Source organism: Carassius gibelio, chromosome B20 (assembly GCF_023724105.1).
Source record: "Carassius gibelio isolate Cgi1373 ecotype wild population from Czech Republic chromosome B20, carGib1.2-hapl.c, whole genome shotgun sequence".
In the NCBI taxonomy this organism is placed as follows: Eukaryota; Metazoa; Chordata; class Actinopteri; order Cypriniformes; family Cyprinidae; genus Carassius; species Carassius gibelio.
Window position 1 is genome coordinate 12,291,477 of NC_068415.1, and position 11,386 is coordinate 12,302,862.

The 11,386-nt window shown below is 35.5% G+C and overlaps 1 long non-coding RNA gene across 1 annotated transcript in view; it reads right to left on the reverse strand.

The window, feature by feature from the left end:
* Positions 1-5,406: 5,406 nt before the first annotated feature.
* LOC127983408 (uncharacterized) overlaps positions 5,407-11,386 on the reverse strand; it is a 55,436-nt gene continuing 49,456 nt past the window's right edge. The window contains exons 4-5 of the long non-coding RNA XR_008160439.1: positions 6,896-6,935; positions 5,407-6,347 (exon numbers count right to left, since the gene is read on the reverse strand). This is a non-coding gene — a long non-coding RNA (uncharacterized LOC127983408). The remainder of the gene's footprint in view (positions 6,348-6,895; positions 6,936-11,386) is intronic.

An 11,386-nucleotide genomic window follows, 5' to 3' on the forward strand; every position in this document is an offset into this window, starting at 1 on the left:
ACAGTCACAAGCCTCCCGGTTTTCATCCAAAATATCTTAAATTGTGTTCTGAAAGTGAACAAAGCTTTTACAGGTTTGAAACCCTTTAAAAATTATATACCAAGAAATTGTACTTATAGTACTTTGAAAGACGAAATATGGTGGTAAGTCCTGCCTTGTAAATAATTGGTAAATAACATCAATGTGTCATCACATCTTCCATTGGAAGCTCTGGTTGCCATAGAAACAGTCAGTGTCTTGAGAAGTGTTTTTAGGAGTGCATATGCACATTGGCATTACCAACATTCTTCAAAATATTTTCTTTTATGTTCAACATCTGAAACCCATACAAGTTTGGACGACATGAGGGGGAGTAAATTATGACAAACGTATTCTCTTTAATGCTATTTGAGCATAATAAAAAAAAATTATCGTACAATTAATGTGAGATTTTGTTGCTGATTTGAAATTATTTTGTTATTTACACGTGAGTGTGGCAAGTAGTTTTTGAGATTTCAGGATTTCCCCATTAAAGTAGATGGGACTTGGTCTTGGATGCCTGAAATAGCTGAACAAAAGCATTGCAAATATGCCGCCAAATTAACTAGCTTGCTTTGAAAGGGACTTTGATGTTAACACAGTCTTGTGAATATAATAATTAATCACATTTACGGATTTGACCCATTCACTTTCACTGTAAGTGCTTCAGTGTACCCTGTTTTTGTTGCTCCTAAAGGAAAATAGGGGCAAGTTGAAATTCAATATGGTTACTAACATTATGCAAGTGCTGTTAATTACACTTAACTAGTAGTCAACCTGGAACATTCCTTCAAAATTCTGGCAGAACTGTGCGTTTACTTTTGGGAAGACTCACAGTTTGGAGAGCAGGTGTCTGACAAGTACACTTCACCATCATTTCACATCAGCAAATGTGAAATGACACAAGCTAGGTTGCAAGAGTCTCAGGGAAACAGATTACCCAGTCTACCCCCCCCCCCCCCTTTTTTCTTTACATTTTGTTTTCTTTTTTTAAGAAACAGAGCTGAGAAAGCTATGCGCAAACATTACTCTTTGACAGCTGTAATGAGCCAACAACCAAACTCATCAATGCTGGATGAATCTATGGGGCAGAAATCTATAACTCCCAGCTACTGCGAGTTATTTGAATCCCAGAGAGAAGAGTGTGTAATATGGAGGAAATGACTATTGATTCGGTTGGGCTAGTGTGCATACCACTCCCTTCTGCAACACACAGTCATATATAGTGATGTTTGAGAAGTATAATAATACGAGACATTGTACCCTTGTGTATTTTCGTCTTCAACACCATAGTGAGACCTCAGCTATTCTATCAATGTCTGGCTCATTAAATTATCCTTGAATCGACTGAAAAACCTACATTATGTGACCCTAAAACTTGGGGGTACCATGACTTGTGATTTAGCAGTCATCCAGAAAGTTAAGTCGACTGCTTCAAATGATATCAAGATTCTCTGAAAACACAGACTCTAAGCTGTTTTGACATATAATGTGTCTCATTACAAGGCACATTGCAAGAGCAACCGTCTGAAGGAAAATAAATATGACATCTTCATCTCTCACATATTTATAAGTACACTAAAAAAAAAATTATATCTTGGAATTACTTAACTTTGTTATGTCAACAGGTTCCACGTAACTGAGTTAGGTTGCATTTAAGTAAGTATTTCTATTTCAGTAAATTTAAGCTAATTACATAATGTTAATGCAATGTTGTTTAGTCGAATGAACTTAACATTCTTTATTTTATTTTAATCTATAAAGTTAATTAAGCTAAATTATTCTAAAATTAATATTGTCACCTTCAATAAAAACAATCAAGTTTCATTGAATTTATTCATTCATTTTATTTTACTAAAGTATGCTGCCTTCAAAAGGATTTAAAAAATACTTAAATGCAAGTAAAAAATATCAGTCTTCATTTGTAATATGTGCCTCCTTGAAACTGAAAAAATGCATCTCTTATTCAAAGCGAGACGGAATATACGGAATAGGACGGAAAAGGAATATAACGTGCAATACTGAATCATATTTACTGCATATTTTTCAGATACTCGGATGCCTTAAATTATGATCCCAATGTCTTCATAAGGGTCTGTAGCATCAGCCCCTTAATGCACGATTACATGGATTCCAAGGGTGGTGTTGTGCATTGAGGATAGGGCAACTTCATGTTCAACATCCTAAAAATGTCAAGTATAAAAACAAACAATAACTAACAGATCAACAGTGAAAGGAGCAATAGATATAAAAAAACACATTTGTGCATTGTTGCTGATGTAGAACATGCATGCGGCGTGTTATTCTCTTTAATGGAGGCAGAGGGTGACTCAGGGAGAAGAATTGTTAAATAATTGTTTTCTTTGCACAAAAAATTATTTTACAAGGACTATTTTATCGCTATCCTTACTACCTTTCTTGGACTTGAATGTATAATTTGCGTTACTGTCTAGAAAGCTCTCGGAATTAATAAACAATAACTTAATTTGTGTTCTGAAGATGAACTGAAGCTTTTACGGGTTTAGAACAACATGAGGGTCAGTAATTAACTAATTTTTGGGTGAACTATCCCTGATTTAAAATGACGATGAATTTAGAGAACTTACCTGATCGATAACTGACAGGATGTTTGTGATCTTCTGTGACGCTGCTCTTTGCACCAAAGGGATTATTGTAATTCTGCAGATATCTAATAAAATATTAAAAGTACAAATCAGGTTAGCTGCTGAAAATGGATATGCGTGTCTGCGGCCATAGTGTCCATGTACCAACCTGAAGTGTTTTAAAAGCTTTGATCCTGGATGTGTGAGAAGATATGGGACATATTTTCTGTTAGGGAATTTAAATATTATTAAAGTTCAACAAGTATAAAACATTACATAACAGCGAAAACAAAGAATGTAACTAACAAGTATGTGAAAACCAAGAGCACTTTCATGAAAAAAACAAAACAAAAAAACAAACATACAAAACATAAGATCATATGCGATTAACCGTTAATGACAGCCTCAACATATACATAAAAACTAAAATTTCTCACCTGAGTGTCCACATAAAGAAAAGCTTATCGTGCATTCCTCCCACTGTGAAATTGTTCTGTATTGCTTCTAAAAATGGCCGTGATCTAAAAGAGAGCTGAAGCGTGATCATTGAATTTTCTTCCCATCTGCGCATGTGCAGATAATACTCCACCTACTGACCAAAGAGCATTACTGCAGATGTAACAACTCTGTTTCATTCATTTAACATATTTTGTCCAGCTGATTACTAACAATGTCTCTAATGTTTTCAACTATTTGTAAATCATGAGAAAATTTCCATTCTAAACAGTTTTGATTCGTATCTTTACAGAAAACGTATGCTATTATAACGATCAACAAGATTAGTATTATGGGGCATACATGCCAAACGCAGGGCATCGCGTCTCTAGACCCACGCCAAGACGCATGTAATCTACTTGCGCAAATCGTTGAACTCGCGTTAAATCCGTGATTTATCCTTCCGTCTGATTGATGGCCGTCAGCGCTTGGGTAGAAGGCAACAAATCCCATCATTCCACGCTCCTTCTTAGCAACATCAAACCACGCAATTGTTATTGTTTTGATAGTGCGCCCTCTCGTGGCAGGTCCTACAACCTGTACCTTTAAGTAAGCTGTGTAAATTGGAAAAATTACGTTTTCTAATTTTATCAACACAACTTTTTTAATTTTGACACACAAACTTAACTGTATTATTTAATTTAAAGATCGTTATATTCTTTGGACCAACACCAGCTACATTTCATTTTTTTTTGAGTGTATCTTGATATGAATGGACTTGCAAGAATCTTTTTTTTTTTTTTTAAGAACCCCCTAACATTCTGAGATCAAAATAAAAAAAAATAGATTGTCATTCTTATGTCTGCTCAGGTATGATCTAAACAGCTCGCAAGTGTTTGCTGCCTTTGTGTGCGTTTTGATTATATCTTCCGAACTAAAACAAGTCTCCAATAAAATACCAACACAGGAAACAGGAAACCCTGCTCACATAGTGTTGTTAATCACAATAGATGTCATTTTTTTAACATTGTGATATAACCAGTCGAATGGAACTTTATCTCAAAACTAATTTCAAAGTTCAAAGGGTCTTAAAAAACAAGTGCATAATCAAGGAAGCCACTCAAGTGCAACTCAATAACTAGAATGTTTTGACATTTAATTTAACGTTACTCAGGCTGAAATCTTAGTTTTGGCAATGAGATTAATATCTTGCATTGGATAACTTATATAGCCTATAATGTGAAGGTACATGCTAGATGTTATTTGCACTCAGATTAAACACTCAACAAACTGATAACATGACAATGACAAACTATTAGGGGTGTGACGAGATCTTGAGCCACCAGATCTCGTGAGAACAATATAACGATTTCCTTGTGCAGACCTTTCAGATATATCTGCATTACACTAGCCCTTTCACCAATGGTATGTAAATGTAAGGTTTACATCAGGCAAGTGGCCGCATAAGTGGAAAAAATGACGTAGTATTATCCAGTCATAAAAACACAATTCAGAGTTTTACATGGAATGTCACGGAATTTATCCATTTTGAATTAATTAACCAAAAGTAGGCCATTACATTTAAAAGCTGAGATCGTTCGCCAGCTTAAGTGAAAGTTACTGTGCCTAACGTTTTCGACTCGTACAATACATGTCAGATCCTGATTTCACATGTCATGGGTTGTGTGTGAACGCATGCAGATATTCTGGGAAATCACTGACAGTGTGAATGAACCAAAATCTAAAGATTCAGGAACAATTGCAGGGACACATTACCCTTGTTTTATCGGGAATCTCAGTGTGAAAGGGGTTAAAGCGAACATTGCAAATAATTTGTGCTTTATGTCAGACAGTAATAACCCTTTGTCATAAATTAAACTTGGCATCAATTGACTGTCAGGATTTGTCGTGTTCTGTAGAGCTGCATCCAGTGTAGACAGCATCACTGATTATATTGGGTTCTGTTATATTTTGTCCAGTGTCCAGAGTCTTCAGGTGTTTTCGAATTTTCGTTATTGCTTCAATGCAAAGGAAACCAGTACACCCACCACACCGTTATTTGTTGAGAGTTGATGGGGATAGACTGGGGTTAAAATTGGGCCCTGGACAATTCTAGCCTTCCAAAAGAGGATGATATCCGCTTCGTCATGCTTAGAGCTGATCCGTGCTGGTCACTGAGGAAATATATCAACTTCTATTTGAAGCTAAACTATTATCCTACTTATTAGGTAAATTAGGTGTAAAATTCACACACGTTCCAGCATCGACAGAAAACAGAGAATCCACTCGACCGGAAGCAATTGCAACTGGTATATGCATGTATGTTTTAATTGCAATAATAAACCAATAATTCATCTTACAAAACACATTGTGGTCTGCAGAAAACATGCATACTTTATCACATCATATATTAATATGAAATTATATGTTGCCTTGAGGTCTTTACTCTTGCATTTAAATAGTTAATGGTTTTCAAAGAGAAGTAAAAACTTGCTGATGAATTAAAAATAAGAAAAAATACTGAGTTTGTCTGGATTTTCTGCGTTCCAACTCAAGATGGAAAGACATTTCTTACTTCGTATTGATAAACTTGATTTGCCAGACAGAAATAAATAAAGCTGAACATGACTGCAGGTCTGAGTAGGTGAAACCCCATGACACCTAGAGTACGTCTAGAGCTGTCAAAGATAAAATATTGATTTGACCTTCATTTGTAATACTGAAATTATCCCCATCCACAATATTTTTTTCATTACATGGCTGACATATTCTTTATTAGTAATCTTGCTGTGATTCTGTGGATTGAGGCTCTGATCATCACAAAACAAAGACCGACGCAGAGATGATAATGGACTTTTCAATATCTTTGTAAAGCTCACTTTTTAAATAGGTTGATAAAACCAAAGAGACATAATTTGTGTTTTGGCTTGATAAAGCTCAGTGGGTGTGAATTGGCATTCAAGTCTAATTCCTTTCATAAGTGCTTAGAGTTAATGCGGCAGTCAAAGCATTAACTTTGAAAGAGACATTTAAAAGACAAATAGTTATAATAAAACACTTTGTTCTACATATTCGCTCTTTGCATTATACACATTTTTGTTCAATCAAAATGTGGACTTTAAGCTCATAGACATGGAAAGCTGGATGATTCATTTCCTTCTTACGTCTTGCTCTGTAACTTGACAAATACGGTGGTCTGCTCATTCATGTTTCTTCTCTTTTACATTTTCCTTGTGCTTTTCTGGATGTTGCCTAGCCAAATATACCTCAGATCCAATTGTTCTCTTGTCACTGTAGACACAGAAGCAATTTAGACATAACTGATAACAATACTCCCTATCAGCAATATGTACTTTGTAATAATCATGTTTCTTTCATTTAAGATCGAGCTTATGAGTTAATAAAGCAACAATTTATACAGCATATAATTGTTTTTATCTCATTTCCAGATATGCTCAGGTCTAACTTATTCTGTTTTTAGATTGATATTTTAATTTGTATTTTACAGCAATGGAAATGTCTTAACAAGGTCTTCGTGATAGAAAGATTGTCATTCCTGCAATTGAAAAACTTAATTGCACACTGATTAGCTTTAAAACGACTTTTTTCTTTTCTTTAGAAACTTTCACTTTAATTTGCTATTAGACTGACAGGATAATTAATAAAATACCCTTTTGATTATTAATAAAGAAAAATAATTTTCCTGCACATATTAATAAAAAAAGCCTATATTTTTCTTGGTAATTTTCATCAATTTTAATGACAGACATGCCTTGATGTGCCTAGATTATTAAATGGATAGTTCACCCAAAAATGAAATTCTTTTATTAATTACTTACCTTTATGTGCTGTGGTACTCCCATGAAAATGCGTCGAAGACTGACATGGAAGAGAAGAAATGTTTGAATTAATTCTTTATTTTTGTTTTCTTTGGACTCAAAAAGTATTTTCGTAGCTTCATAAAATTGAGGTTGACCCGCAGATGTCTGGTGCACTTTGTTAACAATGTCCTTCCTGGGCCTTGAATATGGTGCTCTTAGATTTCATCAAAAATATCTGAATTTGTGCTCCAAAGATGAACAGAGGTCTAATGGGTTTGGAACGCCATGAGGCTGAGTAATTAATGACAGAACTTTCATTTTTGGGTAAACTATGCCTTTAAGTACAATGATTAGGTGGTTTCTGATCAGAACAGGTTCATTAAGTTATGCGTGAAATAGAAATTGCAAAGTCCATCATCATCAAGATTCAAGTCAGGTGATGTGAAATTAAGATATGAAATTAACTGTAGCATAAATGTTGGCCCAGCCAATGCAATGAGGGGTTATTAATATGGCAGATAAGCTTAAAAGCAGACAAAAACATTTATGAAATGTATAAATGTATAGTAGAATGACATAAGCAGATTGCACAACATTTAAGATAAAAACAACTGAGAATTACTAAACACATGAAAGCTACTATAATTAACAGTATATACAGAAATGGGGAACTGCAAAAAGAAGTCTGTTGTTGTGTTATGAATAGCCTGCAGTATGAATGACTCTGTGCCAGTTGGTAGAGCATCATGGCACAAGCAACCAGCACAAAAGAAAAAAAAGAGTTGGAACTGCTGATGAAGAAAATCTCCCAGCACAAGCTGTCCCTCAAAATATGCTAGGCCTTTAACTTTTATTGCAAAAACAGTATGTACATGTATTTATTTCACTGGAAATAATGAAAGATTATAGTTTAAAAAGCCATTATTTAAGTGCACCTGAGGTCCTTGGACCCTAGTTAAAGGAGCAAGTCTTCAGTGGATGCAAAGGGCTCGTTCCCATGTGTAGGCACTCAAATGCATCCAGCAGAAACTTGCCTTTGAGCCGGCAATGCCCATCACCTCATCCACAGAAAGCAACCTTTCATCTGCCTCCCCAACACATCTGTTTTGAAGAAAAATTCTCGCTTTGCCTGAAAGCACCTAGCACTGCGGGATCACCTGTAGGGTGACCCGTGTCAAATTCCACCTCATACCACCTCTTCTGCCGGGAGCCTCTGCTGAGCAGGGGGCAGGGGAAGTGGCAGAGATGCTATGTACATGTATTTTTAGCCATGTCGTAAATATGGATGATTTTAGGGAGCAAATGAGGAACAGGAGTTGGTAATAACACACAGGAATCTGATGTGAACTGTCACATTACTTCACACAGGATCTCTAAGAGGCTTACAGTCTCTTCATTTCACACAAAATCAAAGTAAAATAATTAATTTATTCTGCACATTCTCCCAAGTGCATGTGAATGAAAAGTGAATAATTAAAAAATGTTCATACAAGTAGGATCAGGATCAAAATCTAAACAGCAGTATGAGTACAGACTAGGTTGCGGTTTATCAGAAGGGAAACACATAATTTATGAATTGTCACAGTTTAAAGAGAAATCTCAGATAAAAAAAATAAATAAAACAATAATAATTAATCAAATTATTAGTTTGTTAGTTTTGGGTCTGTAATGGATAGATCACTAGTCTGTTATCATTTATTCACCCTCCTGTTGTTTCAAACTGACTGTATCTTCTGTGGAACAAAGAAAAAAAGATATTTTGAAGAATGTTATAGTTGTTTTTTTCCATACAATGAAAGTCTAATTCCTTTCATAAGTGCTTAGAGTTAATACGGCAGTCAAAGCATTAACTTTGAAAGAGACATTTAAAAGACAAATAGTTATAATAAAACACTTTGTTCTACATATTCGCTCTTTGCATTATACACATTTTTGTTCAATCAAAATGTGGACTTTAAGCTCATAGACATGCATAGACATGCAAACTGACTGTATCTTCTGTGGAACAAAGAAAAAAAGATATTTTGAAGAATGTTATAGTTGTTTTTTTCCATACAATGAAAGTCAATTGGGTCCAAAACAGCACGGGACATCTTTGACTTTAACTGTATAGACAACAGACATTTTTCAAAGTCTCTTCTTTTGTGTTTCATAGAATAAAGAAAGTCATGGAACAACATGAGTAAATGATGACAGAAGTTTCATTTATCCCTTCAAACGTGATGAAAACAACTTGCCAAATGGCAAAAGTGCATGTTTTTCTGCACCACAAGTCTACCAGTGGACCAAAACAGTTTGGTCACAGCTGGGAACTGGAGATATGCAGGAAAACACTCTCTGGTGTGACAGCCTCAAACCACTCTCACTTAAACCATGAGGTCTTTTTATCCTTTAGCACATGCATGTGTTTGCCAGCTTCAAATAAGGATTCTGGGATTCAGACCTAAGGTGTTTGTTGACTTTCGGTTCCTTGGTATGTTTCTTTTGATGAAAGTCTTTGTGCATTATCTTTCAAATGTTTCATTCAGGGAATAAAATAGAAAAACCAAAACGTTTGTGGGAATATGAAAGAATGTTGTGAAGTTTCTGAACATATAAACAGGAGCTAAAGTAAATGTATCTACATGGAGATTGTAATGCACAGTTTTTCTGTTTAAAAGAAGTTTTCCAATTATAATATCACAGTCTGTTTTCTTTGCATGCCACAGAGATACTGAGCAAACAAAGCAGAATTTATTCCCAGCCAACTATACTGCCCTTCACATATGTTTTTCCATTGTTACTATTGTACTTCTTGTGTTTCATGATGCAATAAATGACTTTCTATTGCCCAAAATTGACACAATGCACAGTACCACATTTTATTTTGTGAGTATGAGGTCACTGCAAACCACTTTCTGCTATTCCCTCTCGAGTTTGTTTCTAAGCCCAAGGCTAACCATTTCATCCTGTCAGAAGGTTATACAATATGAATGTCAACAGCAGTCTTGTTCAGGCCTAAGTTAGACGGGTCTTCGAAAGTTTGTCCATCTGTAATGACCTCTACAATGCTGATTCATTGTGTCGTCTTCTAAAGTTTCCACAATAGTGTTTGCTGAGGCACAACTGACCATAGCTGCACATTTTTCTTAAAGAATCTCTCTGTCTGATAGCCGTTTGCAGATGGACCCCATAGAATGTACCCCAAGGATATTCATTTGCAGCTCTAATGTTCTGTGGCAAAAAGACTGAAGTAATTTTAGCTGAAATAAATTGAATCTCAAGCTCATCGGGAGCTTAAGTTAAGCCCGCAGGTACAACTGCCTTCCTCTTTCCAAGTAAAATGGACGCCAGGAGAAGGTCTGAAATCTCAAAGAAATGATAACGTGAACAGTGCAGAAGGGAAAAGTGAAATGAGGCGCTGCCTCGCTCAGTGAAAGTCAAATGTGCTGTGGGAGACGTTGTGATTGATTTCAGTTTAAAGCATGTAGAGCAGCTGTTTGCTCTGAGCTTGTTTGTGAAGAGAAAAGCAAAGCATGGACACATGCCACCACAAAAGGCAGCGGTCTATTAAATGCCATGCTTTTTACCCAGGGCTTACTGGCTTCTAACCACTGAATCAGAACAGTCAGGTTTCATAACACACTGTGCCACAGACACATCCTCCTTTGCACTTTTAATTACAATTCCTCTGTGATCTATTTTGACCATGTTCTTATTCTCCGCAGAAATGATTTACTGAGCTGACATCAACTAGCCGTTCAGTCGGGTATCTTCATGTCACTCCTTTTTTCGTCCTCCCCCCTTTTACAGGAATTTAAATTGTGATCCGACAGAGCACATGAAAGAGGATTTTGAGGCACATCATTTCTGCACTCAGACACAGATACATCGGAGCATTTCCCTCCTGCTGTATCCCCATCTGACTCATACTTTTTATAGAAATACAGCCTCTTCTATTTTTCTATTACTTTACGAACATTATATAGATGGCTGAAACAGCCACAGAAAAATAGCCAATGTTTCAAAATCTCTTTGAATCTATCGTTTCAAGTTAGATTACCTTTCAAAAGCAATGATCTTTATGTCTTCAGTCTTATCTTACACATAATTGGGTTGTTCCAAGAAATGGGCGCCTTATCTGTTTTGAAAAGCTGATTTTAAAGGAAATTTCATTATACGGATTAACACAGCATCAGATAAAGAATGTTAATAAATAGCATTGTGCAATCTCAAGCCATATTAAAATCGTTACTGTTGGTATTGTATGGTAGATATGCCTTTAATATGGTTAACTGCTGTACTATTTATTTAGTCATATATTTTTGTGCTAATGAAACAAAGATGTATTTATTTAATATATATATATATATGTATATGTATATGTACATACTTTACACACTATGTTCACGAGTGACAAGGCTCCCATTTCATAGAATGACTCAATCATGTCACTTCCTCCTAAAGGGTTACAGTATGTCCATCTACACGCCTTTTCCATGGACATATAACTCCTGAAAAAAAATTGCT